Source organism: Aptenodytes patagonicus, chromosome 1, assembly GCF_965638725.1.
Source record: "Aptenodytes patagonicus chromosome 1, bAptPat1.pri.cur, whole genome shotgun sequence".
In the NCBI taxonomy this organism is placed as follows: domain Eukaryota; kingdom Metazoa; phylum Chordata; class Aves; order Sphenisciformes; family Spheniscidae; genus Aptenodytes; species Aptenodytes patagonicus.
The window spans coordinates 126,357,861-126,379,268 of NC_134949.1; the positions used below are offsets into that span (position 1 = coordinate 126,357,861).

Genomic DNA, 21,408 nt, shown 5'->3' on the forward strand with positions numbered 1-21,408 from the left:
GCTCATTTGATAACGCCACAGCTAGCAGCCCCACAAACCACATCTTTCTCACTCTTCCGCGTTGCACACAGTTGTGTGTTGTAGCCACCCCACCAAAAACAGGGAGAGAAGCACGGCAGGGAAACAATATGCCACACCAATACGAAAGTTTTTCAAATAGAGTGAAAGAGAGGAGCTACATCCAATGTTTCAAGCATACAGCAGTTTATTTTAAAGTTAAACATTAACATTAAGTAAAACCACAGATTAGCAAAGACACAAGAAACACAAAATGTTTGCTGCCGCAGTTCTAAAATAGGCAGTTATACACCTCCACAAGCAATCATTTTAATAAATAATTTAATCTATTGAGTCCTCTCATAAAGTTACTCTACATGAAAAAAAGCCTAGGAAGTGCCTCAGTCACGCACTGAGAAATACCCTTCTGCAGCTTGCAGAGCAGTACCCTGCACGCAGGCACACTGCCATGACCCCTGTGGAAAGCCATGACTATAAAGAGCAGCTGCAGTACGACACAGCATAATTCAGCCCGCAGTATAAGGTTATGTTTTAGAACCTGTACCAAGGTGTCATCTCACCCAAAACTGAACTGCAAATGTCACTGAAGCAGATTTCAACGGCAGCTTGGCGCCTTGAGCGTGCCAATACTTTGTGACAGTTTAGGAAGGCTGATTCTGGTATTTGCTTATTAGCACCATCAGAAAAAAAGTAAATAATAATGCACTGTTAAACGCTTAATTGCATGGCAGACAGGTGAAAAACAAGTCTTACTCCTACTTACAGTAAGTCCATCAGATTGGTGACTCAGGATTCAGGACTTCTGCTTTATGTCGCATCCATTCTTACCCAGCTCTTCACAGCAGAGTCGGAAAGTGTGGCTCTAACCAGACTTAGAAGACAAGTAACAAGTTGCAGGAAGATATTTTTGTTCCTTCTTCTCTGAAAAGGAGGGGGGGGGAAAAAAAGCATTAGGAAGTTTAGTGACAGCAGACAGAAGAATACTAGGTGGTGATTCTGAGGTAAGCCAACAGGTACTACGACCAAAGAAAAACCCAAATATTTTTTACATTACCATTTGAAAGGGTTTGCAAATTGGCAGATGACAGTCTTCCTCACTCTTTTGGGGTTTGTTTGTTTTTAAATGAACTGAGGAGAAAAATATCTCTGCTTAACTGGCTTTCAACCATCACTCCCAATTTAGTTCTTGTTAATCTATTTCCCATCCAGTTTCTGATTAATAACAGTTTCCCATTATCACACCACAAAACACAGCGAAGTCATAGGTACATACAGATTTCCATGGTATTAGACATACACATTTGCCAGTGTATTAAAAACAGATTAAACCAAAACCACTGGGCTCCTGTTAGTTTGCAAACGTTTAAGGCAAAAATCGATGTGTAGCAACCAATAATGATATAATCTAGTTTTCTTAACTAGAACGCCATCACTGACACACTTCAAAATGTTTTACAAATACATCATCAGGGTACTGCAACAACTTCACAGATAAGGAAGCTGGGTCATGGAGAAACAAACTGACCTGTCAAACACTCCCCATCCCAACAACTACAGAGCTAGAAGAGACTGGTCTGTCTTATCTCAGTCCAACACTTTGGCCTCTAACTCACCTCACACATCAGACAGATTGAAATAGATCCCACATGAAAGTATCATAAACCCACTCTGGTGCAGAAGAGTTTAGTGGGAACGCACAGCTATCCTTCCCTCCCACTGCCAGTCATTCCTCCTGATGTCTGCCGAGCTATAATGGCACTTGACTGGGTACGTCTGAAGAAACAAGCCTCAAGAGTCCTTTAAAGTGAGCTGCTGGAGTTAAAGTGTACAGAGATCCCCAGGCAAGGAAACAGGGATGGAGCTCACCCCTGCAGCAGGCTTAAAGACGTAAGAGACAGGGCCCAGGGAGCCAGAGCCTTGCAGGTCAGCTTGCTAACACCTTCTAGCTTTGGAAAAAGTATACCCAAATAATGAAAGGGACCTGTCACTCATATGCAGTCAAGCCCCTGAATTTCAAAAACTACAGTTTACTCCAGTATGGATGGAGCAGAACCAGCATTTAGACCTCCAGCAACACAGAAGGTCCAAAATCAAGTGTGCTTTTGTTTCATAACTCTGAAAGTAAAGAAAAGACGCTACTGTTTCTAATGATAGGCGACAGTAAGAGCATAAAACGTATAGCCATCACTGACATAGTAGACTGATGAATACAGTGAAACGTACTGCCTCACAGCTCACAGCTATTACTTGAAATATTTTAGCGTCTTCTCACATATGCCTTAGGAGTGTTATAATTAAAGTTCTGTCATGGGTCATTAAGATTAAAAAAATACATCATTTTTTCCAATAAAAGTTGTCAGAATGAAAAAAAAACCCCAAAACCAAACAACCAACAATAAAAAAAAAATTGAAAATATTAGATTAATTCAAAACAAATTCAATCCAATAGCTTTTTTAGTTTTTCTATGGATTTCTGCAAATCAATTCTTTATGTTTAAGCAAAAGTTGCAGTAGAGTTGGTCTGTACTTCATTTGATAACATACTACTTAATTGAATATAGACTTCCTAGACTATTAGTCCTCCAGAGGCTTGTCCTCCTCCCTGCCACAGTGACAGCCGCTCTGTCCCCTGGACAGGAAAAGCACCAAGCACACAGTCGTGCTGCTCAGGTGTAAGTGGTCCTCACCGCCACATCCTCCTAAGCCCCTCACCTCGCTACCGCTGGGCAAAGGTGAGCCTCCGCTTTTGCCTCCTTACAGCGGCATCAGGTCACGACTCCTTTATACTGTGCGTGTCCTTCGCTAGCCAGGAGCCAACATCCCCAACAGAAAGAACAAAAGGCAAAGAAACCCTAAAGATTTAACCATGATTTTGTTAGTGAAACCAGACTTGCTGGCTTTCACCCTAGTTCTCCATGCAAGAAATAGTAATGGTACTTCCTTAGTACACACCATGTCGTAACCGCTAATTAAGAGCAGTACCATGCTTTGGAGGCATAGAGTTCCACAAGTACCGCTAGCTATATTAGTTTCCACAAGCTTTTACATAGGGATCACTGTATGTTGTTTCCATGCCTAGATGCCTGAGTCAATAGGACGGAGGAATTACCTTCCGATACCCTAATGCAACACTGTGAATTCAACTCAGCCAATGAAGCCAGAGTTATATTGGCAACAGTATACTTCCTGCATTTATGTATTACTTCAATATATATTTTGTGCTATTTCCTGAAATAGAAACATCATTAGCTGTTTGCTAAGCTCGATGATAGCTATCAACAATTGAAAAAACAACCACCAAAAAAACCAAACTGGTTCTTCACGGTTAGACCTACGTAAAAGCAGTCACATGCAAATAAGGAAGAAGGGAGAGGACAGAACAGTTAAAAGCCAAATGCATGAAGTCAAGTTCAGCTTCTAAAAGGAGGAAGCATAAAAGCATCCAAACACTCTACATGAACACTGACTAACACAGTGTCACATCCAAAAGATTAGCAGTTCCCTTTATCCAGATAAAGAAATACAGCACATGCAAATGAACAAACTGGCAAAACTCATTCAGATAGCAAAGGAGTAATTCCAGTGCAAGCTCAACCTTCAAAAAGGGCAAGCCAACAAATTATGGCTTCTGTTGATGACGCTAGAAAGGAAGTATGCTTTTATTTTTTTTATTCCCAACCATTTTATGACCACCTAGAAGTTTCGATAGCGTAACCTTAGACACAATATAACCATGATACAAAGGTGGGGAGGAACGGGAGGAGGGGCAATTAAAAAAAATAAGAAGAGAGAAAACAAGAAAAGAGGTGATTCCAGATTCATTGACGTGATCTTTTCAACACACTGGGCGATTCCTGCCTCTGCTACCTGGACAAGAGAAAAGACACATGGTCAAGGTTTCTGTTTAACAAGCAGCACTAAAATTATCATGACTTGCAAATGAAGTATAGAAAGGTTAAAAAAAAAAATAGTTATGTATGAAAGAGGAAAGGAACTAAGTAAGAATTTTCATCTCATTTCATTAACAAGATTTCCTTGATACTTCTTCAGGAAGTAGCACTGAATATTTTTATTGCGATGATTTAAAAAAGTGAATGTAATTCACTCCATGGGCTAAAATTTATCCTCTGGAAGGGGTCAAAGACAAGCCGACAAGCAACTGAATGTCTCAAAGTCATCAAAATCAGATTCTTCCAATGTCCTGGCCTTTCGGCTAACCTTCTCAATAGAGGTAAGCTCTACTTGGCGTGCCTATGCAGTAACGATACACATCCTGCAGAGAACTATACAAGACTATGTAAATGTTTACATGAAAGGTTGCCACAAATAGAGCCTCAGCATTCTTAGATCTCCTAAGAAATAGCTATAGTCTATCTATAGCTAGATTAGCTCGTAAAATACCATTAAACTGCAGAACTACTTGCCAACAAGTGTCAAAAAACAGTGCCTCTTGATAAGCACTACCAGCAGCCCAAATAAAGTCCACAACAGCAAGTTCCCAAGGCCAGCAAACCAAGATTAATACTACTTCCACATGCAAAAAAAGGCATTAAAAAGCTCTGAGCGTAGCAGTCTCATTTTAAAGTTATAGGATGCTGTATTCATATTACAAATGATCATCTATTTATCTTCTCTGAAAACAGATGTTACCATGAAACTCAGCCTATCACAAGTACATCACATGCCTTTGTTAGGATCGGTAGGGTGGGAAAGGAGGCTGAAAAGCTGTTGCCTAGCTGAGTGGATGACAAGTGGCAGAAGACCCTACAAAAAAAGCTGTTTCTGAAACAGAAAGGGCCAAGGGCCCAGAAGAACCAGATTTGCTGGCATGGTAGGAAATGGACCTATTGGTCAGGCAACAACTGCAGAGGCAGCCATTGCCCACAGCACCCACCACCTCACATGCAGAGATCACGGTGTTGCTAGAGATGCAGCAAAAGCCAGCCTGGCACTTGGATGCTTTCTTCCCCTACACTACATCCTCAGTTCTGCCTCTGCCCTTCTCCTTCCATGGCAGAAGCAAATAACTTCATCTTCTGACAGTAAAATTCAAGTCTCTGTCTACAGCTCTGAAAGTCCCTGGCAAGGAAAAAAAAGCTCTCAAGAATATTTGTTTACCTCATTCAAGCTGCGAATGAATATTGTATGAATATGGTACCAGCAGGTACCCACTCCACAGAAAAATAAAAACTAGCAGCGTTAACAAATCAGTCTTATTTAGATATTTGTCCAGGTCAGCTGTTTTCAAGCTGCGAACTACAGATCCTGAGGAGCTGTAAACGACTTCCAAGGGGTCTATGGCAGATAAGAAAGAAAAGCAAGCCTGCTGGCAGGAGGTTTGAATTCACTCCACAGGGAGGCCCGTATTGCCAGAGACAGGTTTAGGGATCCACGCATCAAAGACATGGGAGAAGTACTGATGTAGTAGCATGGACACAGCTGAGCTACCGTCGCAGTACTGGAACTACTCAGTGTGGACCAACCCATGACTGACACAGGAGGAAGAGCCCCTATCTCCAGGAGCAGCAACTCCAAGAGAAATGTTTTGACCAGCATCCTAGAATGCTGTTTTGCTTTGTTTTTCCATCAACATCCAGGAACATAGTTTCAACTTATTTCCATTTTCAGGCTAGACTACCATGATAGATTTGTTCTAGCCTGACTTTTCTATGTACCAGTATAATTTTTAACAGTTTAAGAATGAAAAAAAGGAAAAAAGACGTGTTAACTCCTACTTTGACATCAAATTTTATCTTAGTCCACCTGTCTTTTGGCTTTACATTTACGTTGATACACATAGGTAACAGCCACAACTGCAATTGTTTCCCAGTTTCATTGATCTATGCCACACCCAACGTCCATCTCTTCCCCCACCTAACACTGCCTTAGTTGATGCAAATCATCCTTCAGAGGTAAAGCTGCTTCCTTTGGCTCCTTCTAAAGCGCTGAAGGCATTAGTGTCACTTTACTCAGGGCAAACAGGGATACTGAGGACAAAGACACAATGTGAGAATGGTCTCTTAAATTCACTGACACCCACCCACCCAGAAACCCGAGGTCCAGGTAGGCCATGGTCATCAGTAAAGCCACCTGAGGAGAGGTGCGGAGTGGGGTCGATTTCATCATTCAAAGTTTTGGCCCAGAAGTTTCAATGATATGGCTCCTGTGGGAAGGCACTCTACCAACAAAATTACTCTTCCAAAATTACTTGACAAGTTGGGACAACTGTAACCAGAAATTAGTGCTTTTGCAAGAAACTAAAGCAACGGTGACATTAATACACAATGAGGAGGCCCCAGAACTAGATGCTGTTCTAGTTTATTCTCCGCATGAGCGACGACTCACTCCGTGACCTTGAAAAAGCTGCCTAAGCTCATAGTGCCTCGTCTCCCTTCGTCACAACGGCAAGAAATGGACAGCCTCCACCTTGAGAAGTACGAGGTGGGACAGTGTCGGCGTGCGCAGAGCGCTCCGCACCTTTCCTCCTGTACCTCGTCGGATGGCGTTATTCACTTCACAACACCCATTCACCTCTTCTGCGCTACTTCAGCTCCCGTCTTGCCTTACCCACCGGTCGGCGGGGAAGCGCAACTTTTTCGCGCTGCACCTACCAGTAGAGAAATCGGCTGCGGGAAGGGGGCAACCGGGTAAAGCAGAGGGAAACACCGCTGAAAGGGGCGAGCTTACGTGCCCCCTCGATTTTATCAGCCGGCGCCTCCTTTTCTTGCTCTCGGGAGACGCCGCCGCCGCTGCCCCCAGCCCCGGGAGCGCCCGCGGGGCTCACCGCGCCGCGCACCGCGCCGACCCCCGCCCCGGCGGGGCCCCGGCCCCCCTACCCCCGCGGGACGGGGATTTTCAGATGCCTCCGGGGTCCCCCCCCCCAAAGCAAAGCCGAAGTTCCTTAATTAAAAGCCAAAAACCGCAAGCGCAACTCGGAGCGGCCGGGACGGGCCCCCCCCGGGGGGACGGCGCCCCCCGGCCCGCGGGAGCCGCCCGGCCCCGGAGGTGGCTCCGCTCGCCTCGGGGAAGAGCCCGTGCGGGGCGAAGGGGCCGCGGCCGGCCCGGGCCGAGCGGTGGGGAGCGCCGCGCTCACCTGGGGCTGCCCTGTCCGGAGCGGAGCCGGGACGGAACGCGGCGCACCGAGCCGGGAGCAGCCGCTGCGGCCGGGGAGGAGTTACCCGGAGGGGAGAGCAGCGGGGAAGGGGCAGGTGCCGCCAGGTGGATGCGTCGCCCGGCCCCTTCCTCCCGCCGCCGCCGCCGGGGAGGAGGGCGCTGCCCGCAGCCCGCCTCGCTCACCCCACGGCAGCAGGGAGACGCCGCGGGTCTGGCCCGGGGGCGGGGGGACGGCGCCCACCAGCCCTTCGGGGGCGGCCGGGCTGTGCTGTGCCGCCGCCGGCGGCGGGGGGCACGGGCGGCCCTTCCTGCCCGGTGGGGGCCGGCAGCCGCCCCTAGCCAGACCGCACCGGAGCGGGGCTCCCCTTTCCCTCTTCCCCCAGCCCTCCTCCTCCCCCTCCCCCCACGGACGTTTGCAGAACAAACAAGCCGGAGGGAAGCAAAGGCGGCCCCGGGAAGGGCCCGCAGCCCCCCGGGGCCGCGGCACCCCGAGGGGCGCGGCGGTGCCTCCCGGTGTAAGGCCCCCCTCCCGGGGGCGGAGGTGCCGCGACTCCTCCCGGCGGACCCGTCCCAGGTTTTGCTTTTGCTGCTCTAGCCTAAGCGTGCTGTAGTGAGGGGCCCGGGCTTTTTTTTGAATTTACACACCGGTCTTTCTTAGCCGGCGTTTCAGAGTGTTGTAGGCAAATAAGAAGCCACAATGCTTCCCTGAACAGGGCAGGTCAGGAGCTGGTAAAGATTGCTCATAAAATACCCAGCCCGGGGAAATGACTTCCTTTTTTTTTTTTGCCTTTTAGGGCCATTTAATAAAGGGTCGCTCTGAAAAATTACTGCAATCTCAATTGTCACATTACTTATAACGCTCTAGTGACTTGTGGTAACTCTCCTGTAAAGCAAATCTACAAATGAGTCAAGTTTTTCTCTGCCAAAGCTGAGCTCCACTGCAAACAAAACCCCACTTATACCCCAAAACCTCAGAGTACAACTGGAAAAGTGCATAAAATTGTTTGAAGAAATTCAAACTCACTTTTAATAACAGCTCCAAATTAGCTACAATATTGCTGCATGCTACGCTTAACATCTCTCTATGGAGTCTACAGGTGAGGCAAAGTACACAAGTTTGGCATGATAAGCATTTGGGGTTTGTTTATATTTTCAAATGCATAACAAGGAATTACATCAAGTGCACCAAGAAGCCAAGTTCATACCTTCAGTATTTTTCCAGCTCTACATATTTATTCGAAGAGAACTATGTATCTTCAGACCCCTTAGTACAAAAACATAAGGAGCATTGGCTGAAACATCTTTAAACTTCAGCTAAGGCTTTTCAGCTGAACCTTTTTGTAGGGCTATTTCTGGTCATGGTCTCCCAAAAGGAGTCAGTGAGATTCAGTAATTTTCCAGTGTGGATTCAGTTGCAGGAATTGGACGTCAAGTTTCACCTGAAGTAAAACATAAAATCATCCCAAGCCACAACCAAAATGCACTGCATTGTCACCTTCTGTGGCTTTCTAACATGTCCACCTGTGTGGCATGTCCTTGTCTTTAATCTACAGTAACCCTGTCAGTGGCCTTCAGAGCTTAGAGATATTTTAGGTTTGAAGCAGGGTAGATACATAAGGTTTTCCTGTTAAGTTTCCTTTCCAAGACGGAGGGAAATGGCCCTGCAAATTGTCACTTAGCATCATGGCCACAAGGAGAGATGATGACATGATCATCAAGGAGAGGTCCCTCAAGATCTGTTCTGCTCTACAAGAGAACCTGAACATTTCTCTGCTTTGGAAATTCACAACTTTTTTTCTTTGAAAGTCATTTGGAGGCTATGTATTCCTGTACTGATGATGTCTTGTTCCTCTCTCAAGACAAAGCTCACTTAGTTATTAGGATACCTAACAATTTATGTTTCAAAAAGGTGTTTCTTTTGAGCTTCAGAATATCCTGGACCTCACTTCGGATTTGTCCAGATGTCTTGCACAATGGCCACAGATAAGGAGAAAGGGAGATGTAAAATATATAGGCTGGTTCCTCTGTAAGTTGATGTTGTCTATATGTAGCCGCTTCTAAGGTATTACATCAATTCAGGTGCTATAAACAAAATTGGGCAGAAGGACACGGTAACAGGTAACAAATATGCTGTGCCGAGGAGCGGTGTGCTTTTCCACCAGAGAAGTTTTAAACTCTTTACCAGGACCCACGTTGCTTTGTGCACTACAAAACAGTACCAGACCTGCCGGGGGCGGGGGGGGGATTCAGTGCAGCTCCATTAAAATGCATGGCGCTCTGCTTAGTTACAGACTTGAAGATCTGGGCATAAGCCAGCAGCTCGTTGATTGCCCCTGTTAACACCTTTTCTTCTCAGAGAGGGCTCAGCTGGGCACTGAACAGTGCATTCCCACCCTCTTTCCCCCAGTTCTTCCCTCCCTTCCTTCAGGTTGGTATCTGGCTCGCTAAAGGGTTGGCCTTTCAGACCTCTAACGTGGTAAAAGCTTTCTTTTTTTTTTTTTACTGGGTTAATATTCCCCAAGGTTAACTAAGCTTGCTAACAAAGGTCAAAGGGACAGGAGAGCTGGAGCAGCCGAGGCGGCGGAGGCGGGGAGGGGGACACTGCCTCCTCTTGGCAGCAGAAGCTGTCAGGTTTGTTCAGCTTGTCTTTTCTAGTTGAGGACTGAGCTCGTGGCCCTGTAATCTCTTCAAAAATAGTTGTATGTATGTATTACTGTGTTTTAATTATGCAAGCTGGCTTTTGCAGAGGAGGGTGCTGAGTATTCATTTTATTAACGGATTATAAGCAACCATTAAAGGAGAGATCAGGGCAGGGTTTGGTTTTTCAGAGCGGCTGCATGCTTTGGAAGGGGGCGGGCGAGTCCTCTGCTGGAGAGGGACTTTCTCTTGCTGAGGAGCCCAGAGTTCACTGCCCAGAATTCCGGGTGTCTGACCCAGCCTAACGCTGCTCATCTCAGCACTCACTCCAAACACCTTTCTCTCACTTAAATATTAATAGTTAAATGTTCGGTTAACCACTTCCTCCTCCATATTTATGCGCGTGCGGGGCAGGGGAAGGATGTTTGGATGTTTTCTTTCATTTTTTACAGGCATAAAAGCTAACGTTTCTATAGACCGGTGCTAAGCATCTGAATTTCTACATGTAAAATAAACTGATCTTTTTAACTGTCTGGCACCACCTACCATTGCACATCCTACCACACGATACCTTTGGCTTCCTGTGACTCTATTCTTTAAGGTAGCTCTGCCCACCCATTAACCGTAACTCGCTTTGTTTCTGCGGCACTTTGTGTGTTCATTTCCTACTCTGTTAATACCCGACATGTCATTTGCACCATTGTCTTTCATACTTATGAATTTTTGCCTGTGTTTCTAGCGTCTAATCAAAAATCCAGGGGAGTGGGAGATAAGGTCTCTCTAAAGCCAAACTGCAGAGTACTTACTCAAAGCATGTCAGGATGAGCTTGCCCTTGCCGCATTGGGACTACAGCACAAGACGTCCTTTTACCACACCAATAGAACTAGAATTAGAGGTATCTCCAGGGAAATTCCATGCTGAAGCCCACAACTGAAAAAAAAAAAAAATCAGATGAGGAACTGGCTCACCCAACTCAACACCTCCTTTGTTTTCACAACCCAGCTTTAAGCACCAGGTATCTCGTTATGCCCTACTGCGGTGGAGTCCTCTATGCATTTTTTTTTCATCGGTAACATGAGAGAGAGCTCTGTGGTTGACACTTTACCACAGATGCTACAGTTATGCACTCACCCATAAAACTACATCAAACTTGGGAACTTAATTAGTCATTCAATAACTAAACTTAAACTAAATGTATGTTGACTTTGGAAGGATATTTGCATCTGCTGGTATTACCGAGAATACACACATAAATTTTCCTGCTGCAGGTATATTTGAAAATCAAAATAAATGGGCAGACATCTTCAAAAAACATCTTTTTTTCTAACCGTTGAATGCCTGTGAAACAGGAGGTGGTCCTCTGTTAGGATATTAACTAAATATGCTGAAAAAACACAACTCCTTAAACCAATTACCCTGTTATCTGGGAACCAGGAGAGGGTCTCACGCGCCTGCGGATTAGAAAGGTGCGTCCCCGTGAACATTCTCACTTCCTTCCCAGACTTTCAGAAACTTTTTTAGGAGTTTCAAGCCCTACACAGATGGAAAAAACAGAAAGCTGCCCCGGCTCTTCTTGGTTCTCAATTTTTTTTTCTCTTTCCTCCCGGTTTAGCTTTCTAGTATAGAGACAAAGAAAGTCTGAGTTATGAAATTCTTTGCTCTCTCCCGGAGGGAAGAAACTGTCAGGAATAAAAAGTGACCTTAACTTTCCTTTATGTGCATGTTGTTTCAATGGGTTTCTTGTCTGTCATTGTAAAACAAGAGAGAATAAAAATTCAAATACTGCTCTTTGTTGGATTTTTCCAGGTGTACCATATAAATACAGCTGCATTTTCCTACATTGGAATAGAATTTGACCTACAAATTTTACCTGCTATCCACATTAAAATAGTGCTACTCTTGTGGCACAGAAATTGAATGATAACTTTAATTTATTGTATGATTTTTTTCCTGATACTTGGGACTTTTTTTTCACTGATCTGGTTGTTAACTTTGTCTTCCACTTGTAACACAAAGCAGCCATAAATCCAAACTACTCAGCCAGTTAAACCAAGTTTATAGTTACTCTTGTGCCAGCAAACAGGCCTGAAGCAACTACAATGCATCAGTGAATATGGGTTTCGATGCAAACTGATCTCACTGTTCTTATAAAAAGAAATTACATAAATACATTTTGACTTGCATTTTAAAATATTTTATTTAATACGAATTTGCAAAAGGAAAATTACTCAATTCTTATGCAATTGGCTTTAAACAATTAGTGACAGAACTGTGTTTCAGTAGAAATTAGAATCAAATATATTTAGTTTTGCTGATGCAGACAGAAAAACACTGATTGGGAAAATAAAAAGAAACAAACCACAATAGTTCTTAAATTAAGAGGGTTTTTTTCTAGTTAGAAACCAAAAGTGATGTTTTGGATCCAAATGTAATCTTGGACAAAATTAACATTGATTTAGTGGAGCCAGATCTTCTCAACTGATAATTTAATTATAATTTGTTTTTAAAACGTTGAATGCTACTCATGATATATTATATCAACAAATGACTTATTTTTTATAGATCCAGGAAGACCACTGATTTTCATTTCTTTGGTAATAATTCTGTGCTACAGAATTAAAAAAAAAAGGAACAAGACCTTTTGAACAGCTGAATTTTCTGAATACCTGCATGAGATAACCAGAGATAAATCGTATCCAGAAAGAATTGCTTTTTGTTTGTCTGAATAATAAAGAGTTGGGGTTTTTTTCACTTTCAATCCTAGTTCAGCTCCAGATTTGCTGTATAATTTCAGCGAACTTGTTTCTGTCTGTCTCCATTTCCTGCTCTGTAAAAGGAAATTAATGGTACACATTATCAGGAGGAGTATAGCTATTTTACATTTAACCAAATATTTGTAAAAGTGCTTGGAGACTTGTTGATTAACCTGTTATAAAAGGGTAACAATAAAGTGTCCTCTTTATATTTACCTACAGCTAGGCAAGCTTTTATGGTCTGTTCCTGCATCAGGTATAAGCACTTGATTTTTATCAACACTTGGACATTGTTTTAATTCCGTGATAAACTGTGCAGATGAAGTCAGAAAACTGTAAATCACCGATTGGTCGCAAACAAAATACTGATCCAGTTCACTGGATCCGGCATGCTATAAGCAAGTGAAAATGCAGTTCAGTTTCACCTGTTTATATTCTTCAGCAAGCCAGCAATTAACTCAGGAAAAAATATGTTTAATTGCAATTACGAGAAAGTGCTCTTTGCATATGCAAATGCAAGATTTCCGTTTCTGTTATTGTACTTCTGAACAAATACTCCTAATGAGGGGACTTTTGCAGTTCCTTGACATTCAGGAAGCTGTGCTTTCCATGGAAGCACCTAGATGTGTTGTTGTTTATTGAAAATAACTTTTCACAGGATAACTTTATGGTTGCGAGTAAGGCAAGATTTTACAGTTCAACTCCAATACGTTCAGTTATTTTTCTTGACTTTTTTTAAATTTTAACTGCAGCGGCTCAATGAAGCCCTATTTGCAATACGAATATATTTTGGAGTGGAGAAAAAATGGTGATTTCTGAAATTATTTCTGAATCGCACTTACCACTATTCCACATCTCAGTATAAAAATTACTAACCTGTAGTAGAACATCACACACTCGGCACTCTTACTGCTTCCTGCATTTTCCTCGTTAATGACTAAAATATGATTGCATTTCTTCGTCTTACTTCATCGTTCTTAATTTAGGTCTGACTCTCTTCATTGGTTTATTCTGGTTCAGTGGCTACATTAATTCCTTAAGAAAGAACTGTGTTTGCTTGCCTGCTGCCTGTGTAAAGAAGTCTCGTGTTTGAAGGCACAAATAAAACAAAGCCAAAACGCTTCTTATCTTTAGAGAAGGCAGCACAAGAAAACAGATCCTTTCTGTTGAGAATAATGAGAACTGTGGCATTACTATTTTCCTCTAAGAGGTGAAAGATTGATGCTTTAATTCTACCTTTACTTAATTGCCAACACTTTGGCATTAAGCATGCAAATTTTTGAAGAGGAAATTCCTATGCTAGTTTAACTGCTTGTTTACCAAACCTTTTCTTACTAGTTCTATAACTCCTTAGGGATCAAATCCCAACCACATTGAAACACGTCCAAGCTTCATATGAAGCTAGAAGAAGCTAGCTGGATATATTTGTTTTCTCTGGGATTGCTTGGACATAGGTCATCAGACTCCTGTAACGACCACCTGGTGAGTAATTTTTGGAAGGTAATTTGAACCCATCCTGAGAAAGGAGTACAGGCTGGCTAATACAAGTTTCTGCTGGTGATGGACTTCTTTTCCTAAATACTTCTGGGGTAACAACAGCAACAGTCCACATAAAACAAATACCAGCTAGGGCTGGCATCTTCACTCTGTTTTGCTTAAAACTCTTCAAAGTACAGGTACAATGAAAACATTTAGACAACATTGGATGTACACTGTAGAAAATGGCCTTGGGAAATGAGTATTTCCATAAATATCCAAAGCTGACAAAGCTTATGCTTTAGATCTTAACACTCTACCACTATTACTAATTGGCCAAATGGGGCTTATAGAGTTTCTTTGCAAAATACCAATTATCTTGCTGTCTGTCTGCACAGGTTTTGAAGAAAAAAACAGAATAGATAGCATAGATGGAAGTCAGGTAACAGAAGTAGATCAGCTGATAGTAATTTTAACATGTGTCTGTACTCGGGGGGGGGTTTCCCACCTCTAGCGTCATCAGAGACACATAAATGCTAGAACTGAAATAATAACATATAAAAAAATCACAGTAGGTACACCATATTATTTTGGAAAGCTATACAAGCTGCAGGAACTGGTAAATATTTGAGGTACTTGGAAACCTAACTTTCCTGCCCTGCTTTTTTTTTAAAGTATTAAGTAAGTAACTTTACAATAATTTACTAATCAAAATTCAGGTTGCTTTGGAGTTGTTTGCACACAGCTATAGCTATTTGAAAGTTTAGTTGCTTCCCACCAATCCATATTTTTCTGTAACATTTTTGTATTGAAAATTTTAACAGTAAGCAGTTGTTTTGCTTTATAGTAACTCCTTATGTAGTTTTACTAAACAAGATTTCAGACTGCATATTCTTATTATGCACAGAGAAGTTATGGAGGAGCCAGAGGCAGCCTGGCTCTGTCAGCCTCAAAGGGGCAGACAGTTGGAACAGGCTTTTCACACTAGGAGTGCACCGACTTCAGAAGAAACGGGATGTAGAAACAGCCCTCATCTGACAAACATTTAATGGAGTATTGCATAAAACAGTCTGCCACAAGATGACTTGAAAGACTTGTTTCGGTAAAGCTGTGTGGGAAACAAACAGAAAGACAGCTATTTTGTGTCACACGATAGATTTTTTCTGGTTTTTTTCATGTGGGTTAGAGAGTCTAAAGCAAGCATGTGCCCTTTTGTGCTTCAGAAACTAGTGCATGTCTTACCTATTCTGCTAAACATGTCAAGGTTGCAGGGGACACCTTTGTATAGGTTTTCCTCAGACACTTTCGTCTGAGGTGTGAGATGCTAGGACAACATGTACCACTGGTGCCTGCACACATTTTTGTTCTTTGGGTTTTTTAGTGTCATGCATCCCTTAGGAGGAACTAGAAGAACTCAGATCTAACGCAGCATTTCACACACCACAGTAGACCAAATCCTGTTCATGCCCCACCACCAATTGCCTCTGTTATTCAAGTTGAAATAACACATGCATAAATATTTATCCCTAAAATATACTGTACTGTAAGTAGTGTTCCCTTACGCCTAACTGAATTTACAGGAGGCATGCCTAGGCTTTCCTGTGGAAGCCCATGGCGGAGGAGCAGACCACATCGTTGGCCGTTCTCTTTTCGAAGACTGAGGCAGAAGAGAAAAAGGTTTCACCTATTTGTAGGCCTCCAGGCTTGACCAGTAGGTATCAGTGGGGCCACGGGCTGTCCTGTGTCCTGCAGCTAACCTGAGCATCAAGCCTCATGGCCAGCAGCTCTTTCAAGCCACTGAGAAACACTGGCCTGACGAGCTATTTATAGCTTGTGGATTAAGAGCTTCCCTGGACAACAAGAGGGTTAAAAAGTGGGCTACAAAGGGGTTTTTTTAAGAAAAGACAGGAATTTCTACATGCTTTGGAACCTTCAGGGCCACGCAAGCAGGTGAACTGAAAAGGGGGTCACATATAAATTGAGAAGTGACGGCCTTGGGAAAAGTATTGATATATTGTAGCAGTCAGTGAGTGCAAGCTACGGCTCTTGGTTCACCCAAGGATCTGACTTGGTTTGCTGTTGGAGACTGCCTTCCTGCCCTCCCCTTCCCTTCTTTCTCTGCCCATCCTGGTAGGTTTCTTTAAAAAAAGAGGCTTCCCTATTCATGCCTTCTGTTTGTTAGCTGCTGCTTTCTTCCTTCCCTTTTTCTTAACAAAATCTACCATGAGAACTGAGGCTTTGATAGCTTGCTGTTTTATTATTTTATTTCCCCCCTCCTATAAGGGTGAGACCTAGTCTGTCTTCAAATGACTCGAGGCTTTTGCTGAGGTAGATGCTGTCAAGGTGTGTATATAGAAACATCACGGCTCACCAAAATGTTAAAGTCTATAAATAAAAAAATAAAATTAAAAAAACTGCAATTAAAAAAATCCTTAAATCAATTCTGAAAATTTATTTCTGTGAAAGCTACAATAAAACCAGGATTTCACCCCTAATATGTAAAGTGACATAGCCCTTCATGGTTTGTATATCATAGAAGGTGCTGTATCTGGCATACCTCTACCTGTTCTGCTCAGCTCCATCAATGTAAACTACAATTCACTTCATTTTTTTCCTTCAGGTTGTTCTTCCCACCCTGCAAGGTGATTGTAGAGGAGCTGCTTTTTAACCTCACTTGTGTGAGATGGAGCTTGCTTGACAGAGTATTGTTGTTACATGGACCCAAGCAACAAATAAGCGTACAGGTGTCCCCCTTAGCAGCTTTCTCTTCCTTCTTACACTGTTGAAGTGAGCAGTCCGGGGGCTCAGTCCGAGGTTGAGATGTGCTGGCAGGAGTTGCCTAGATGTGGACATGAGCTACTTGCTGACCTGAACATCTGCCTCACTTCCACGTGTGCCTGGCTGTGTGATCCACATCCATCTTTTGCTTTTCCAGCAAAACCAACATAGATGACCTGTCCAGTTTCTTCCTCTATTGCCCCAGCTCCTTCTCTTCCTGCCATGTTTTCATGATCTTAAATTTGCAAGACCATCACGTTGCTCCATTCAGTCCTTTCTAAAAATGTACTTCCATAACAAAAACCCACCTATTAACACAAGAGAAAGGGGAAACCTCCCTGAGTGTGTTGTCACAAAGAGAGAGGGTTTCAGAACCCTCTTCACTTGCATTTTGTTGTGAACTTCTGCCAAGTCCACTTTTATCACTATATAAAAACATTTTAATATTAAATCTTAGATTGTTCGTATGATCAGCTATATAACTACAATGAGCACTCAGCTTCTCATAGACTGCGCTGAAATGACAAAAATTAATACACTGAAAATAAATAGCAATAGCCAGCTCCTTCGAAGTCCAGTTTGTGTCTTCATCGTACCCTAAGTAAGGTACCCCATTTTTAAAGGAATACAATATACCTTCATCCTTATCAACAAAGGCTGACCTTACATAGCTCAATGTGGGCAAGCGTGCATAGCTTATAACTGACTGTTTCCTCCTGCAGTTAATCTGGTGGAACGTCTTGTTTAAGATTGCAAAGGCGCATTTTTGCCCTTGATTGCAACACAGGTGAAGTACAGTTAATACCTGCAATGTGGCCCCGATTATCAGCTTTAAGAACTGAAATTTCTAAGAGCAAACAGAGGCTCTGAGCCGAGGGCCCCTTGCTGGGGGTGCTGCCCCTGAGGCACACTCCACTTGGACAACCCTTGCTGCAGCAAGAGCCACTTCTCTGGTGTGTGGGGAATGCAGAGGGCAATAAAATGAGCCTGGAGAGACCTCAGCTTTCTAACCTCAGGCATTTTTTCACAGTATAGATAAGGTCCCAGACATTCCTCTGACTGGAGCTGGGAGACCTTCCGGGCATGGTGGGATCGCACCGGCACTGCACTGCTCCAGGTTATGTTAAGCTTCAGATAGGTGGCGTACAGAAGATGGGTGGCCATTGTTTTTCATATCACGAACAAGTGCAAAAATCCACAGGTGCTCAAACCAAAATCACTGTTGAAGACACAATGAATGACTGTTAAAAGGTTTGATTCAAAGTGGAGCTGGGCATTTAAGGGTTTAGATTAATGATCTGGGGGGAGACAGCTTAATTAAAGCCATAACAAAAAATTCAGGCTATTTACAAGATTTAAGTATTCTTCAGAAAAGTGTTTTGACTCAACTGCTACAAGGAAGAACATAATTTGCAAAATTAAGAACTTCAGTTTCCTTTATCTTTTCCCACCTCCCCTTTGTTTTCTGGCCAAAATGCTTAAGATGATTGATTCAGCTCTCAGAAATGGGACTTTCAGAAAGTCAAATCTTCCTCCTTTAATCCAAAACCCAATCAGGTAATTGGGAAATGTAATGTTTTTAATAGAATTTAGATAATTTCTAAATACTGAAATAAACACCATGGGATTTTCTCCATTTTTTCTCCCTAAAATTTATTTCTTGGTTGGTTGATTTATCAGTACCAAGATTCACGTAAGGTGAAAGAGGTTTTTAAAAATTACTCAAAGGGAGTAGAAACTGAAAAGCTATTAAAAAAAACAGTTAAGTGAAGTCAATTGTTTTTGCTGACTATGAAAAAATGCTGTAGAGAGGACAAAAAACTTGCATGTTTGACTCCAAGATAGATAGATAGATAGATAGATAGATAGATAGATAAGTAGACACATAGACAGATCCATGTTTCTGAAGAAAAAACCTGTGTGGGTTTAGTGCAAAAATTATTGGTATTCTAGTTGTTCAATACTACCTAGCGAAAGAGCTTTCCTGCATAAAGGTGAAAAAAATATACATAATTGTACTGTATATCTTGTACTGTATACCTTGTACAGTATACCTTGTTAAAACTGGTATTCTGCTGAAGAAAATTGAAAGGATGAAAGTATGTGGGTTTGCCTCCACCTAACTCCTGATAGTAAATAGAAATTAATGACCATAATGACAGCAAAAGGTGTGAATTTTCTTATTCATTATTCAGTTTTACTTTCATTGTTATATATACTATTTATGGTTATTTGAAAATGGAACTGTATGCATAGACAACAGTGCATATTACCATTCCTATTGTTGTAGATCCTTCGGTTGGCCATAAGTCCTTAAATTATCAAGCAATAGTTTTTATAAGATTAGTACATTTACATTTCAAATGCATATGCATGCTATTGCATGAGTAAACAATGAATCACAAGCGTCAGAATAATAAAAACTGTAGGCAATACTAGAAGGAGAGTTTGCTTTAGTTTATGGGTGCGTGAGAGAACAGTGAAATGGGGTTTTGGAAGGAGGAGGTCTAATTTGGACTTCCTGCTTCCCCCAAAACCTGCATTTAGTAACATGATCAGAAACTTACTAGGATTATAAGGCCAAAATTGCAAACCTTGATAAACATGAGTAACTATGCTGACTAATCTTGCTGATTCCCTGGTCCTTTCTGCACCAGGCATTGCTCTCCTGCTTATGTGATGACAGGACAGGCTCCTTGGACTAGGTTCCTCCCTTCCAGAGGTACTGAAATTATAAAGGCCCACTGAGTCTCAGTGGAGATGGAGATGGTTTGGCTCACCTAAAAACCAGATTCTGAGTAGCCACCCACTGGTGGTTTTTTTCCCGGGAAACTTAGCCAAATCACCTCATTAACTCCAAGTAAGGGAGAATAAATGGTAAAGCCACATGGTATTCTTTTTGGTTTAAAAGACAGAATGAGGAAAATCTCATTTGTTAGCTTGATGCATTATATACCTGAAAATACAGACCTCTGTGCCTCGTCCCAAGAGCCTTTACTATATAGTAAGACGCAGCTGGTAAAGACTTATCATATTGGATGGCGTCACAAGCTTTTAAAAATATCTATTTATTAATACTTATGTATGCTGTTAAATGTAGTAAGTTCATATTGTTGGAAACTAGATGAAATGAACCCCAGGTGTAACCAATTAAAGGCAATGCAATTATACAAGGATTTAGTTGGAGCATACATTTTTTCAGTCCCCCACAATTACACTGATTCAACATAGACTCAAGGGAACACATGGATGTTACTTTAAAAAAAATCAATGAATTTTAAATTTGGAGGTAGTGTCAGCACAAATCAGGGGAGAGGTGATATTAGGAGGCTTAGAGAAATCGAAGACATGAGCTAAAAATCATAGAATGAAATTAAGATGGGAGGTAATCAGAAATGGAACAGAAAAAAATCAGAAAACTTACTTCTAAAGGAACTTAGGATGAAAAGGGTCTATTGACTGTATGAATTTGCAGTGGGATGCCTGTGTAAAATGGTCTAAAGCTCTAACTATTGGCATAGTGGTCCCAATTCAAGGACATACCAGAAACAAAAAGGGAGTACACAGAAGGAGAAAGCAGGGATGGGCTACCTGGAAGGTGTACAGAGGCATTGCCTGAGCATGCAGGGATGGGGTTAGGGAAACCAAAGCTCAGCTGGAGGTGAATCTAGCAAAGGATGTGAAGGACAACAAGAGAGGTTTCTGTAAGTACATTTGCAGCAAAATGAAGGCTAAGAAAAATGTGGGCCTGCTCTTCGTTGAGACTGGGGACCTCATGCCTAAGTATAAAAAACGCTGAGGTGCTCAATGCCTTTTTTGCCTTGTTTATCACTGGTCAGGTTTGCCCTCTGGCCTCTGAGGTGTCTGAGCCTCCTAGCAGAGCCTGTGGGAGTGAAACCATACTCAGAGTAGAGGGAGACAGAGTTAGTGAGTGCTTGGGCTAATTAGCCATAGACAAGTCCATGGGACCAGATGGGAGGCATCTAGGGAGCTAGGGAAGCTGGTCTATGTCACTGCAAGGCCACTCTCCATCATTGGTCATAGGTTCCTGATGACTGGAAAAAGGCAAATGTCACACCCATCCTCAAGAAGGGCAAGAAGGAGGATCTGGGGAGCTAGAGGCTGGTCAGCCCCAGCTCAGTCCCTGGGGAGGTCATACAGCAAATCCTCTTACAAGCCATTTCCAAACACAGGAAGGACAAAAAGTTGATTGGGAACAGCCAACATGGATTTACCAAGGGCAAATTGTGCCCTTCCAGCCTGAACGCTTTCTATGATGATCTGACTGGCTCTGTGGATGAAGGGAGAGAAGTAGGCATCATATTCCTAGACTCCAGCAAGGCCTTTGACACTGTTTTCTTCAATATCTTTATTGCCAAACTAGTGAGATATGGACTGGATAAGTGAATGATAAGGTGGGTGAAAAATTGGAAGCACTGCTGGGCTCAGAGGGTTGTTTGTAATCTGTCAGTAGTACAAAGTCCAACTGTTGACCTGTTACCAGCTGTGTGCCTCAGGGATCAATACTAGGACCAGTAGTGTTTTATGCCTTTATTAATGACCAAGGCAATGGGACAGAGGGCACTGCAAGTTTCCACTGGGGGAGCAGTTGATACACTGGAGGGCAGGGCT

The 21,408-nt window shown here is 42.6% G+C and overlaps 1 protein-coding gene across 5 annotated transcripts in view; it reads right to left on the bottom strand.

Moving 5' to 3' along the window:
- TMPRSS2 (transmembrane serine protease 2) overlaps positions 1 to 13,439 on the bottom strand; it is a 28,051-nt gene extending 14,612 nt beyond the window's left edge. Inside the window, exons 1-3 of one of the 5 annotated variants that reach the window (XM_076354326.1) lie at positions 13,399 to 13,439; positions 10,575 to 10,699; positions 782 to 939 (exon numbers count right to left, since the gene is read on the bottom strand). The gene's annotated coding sequence lies outside the window, so the exon portion shown is untranslated. Of the gene's footprint in view, positions 1 to 781; positions 940 to 1,072; positions 1,106 to 7,111; positions 7,304 to 10,574; positions 10,700 to 10,803; positions 10,834 to 13,398 lie in introns of those variants that run through there. The other 4 variants (XM_076354335.1, XM_076354352.1, XM_076354317.1 and 1 more) reach the window with 4 other exon arrangements.
- Between the last annotated feature and the right edge of the window lie 7,969 nt (positions 13,440 to 21,408).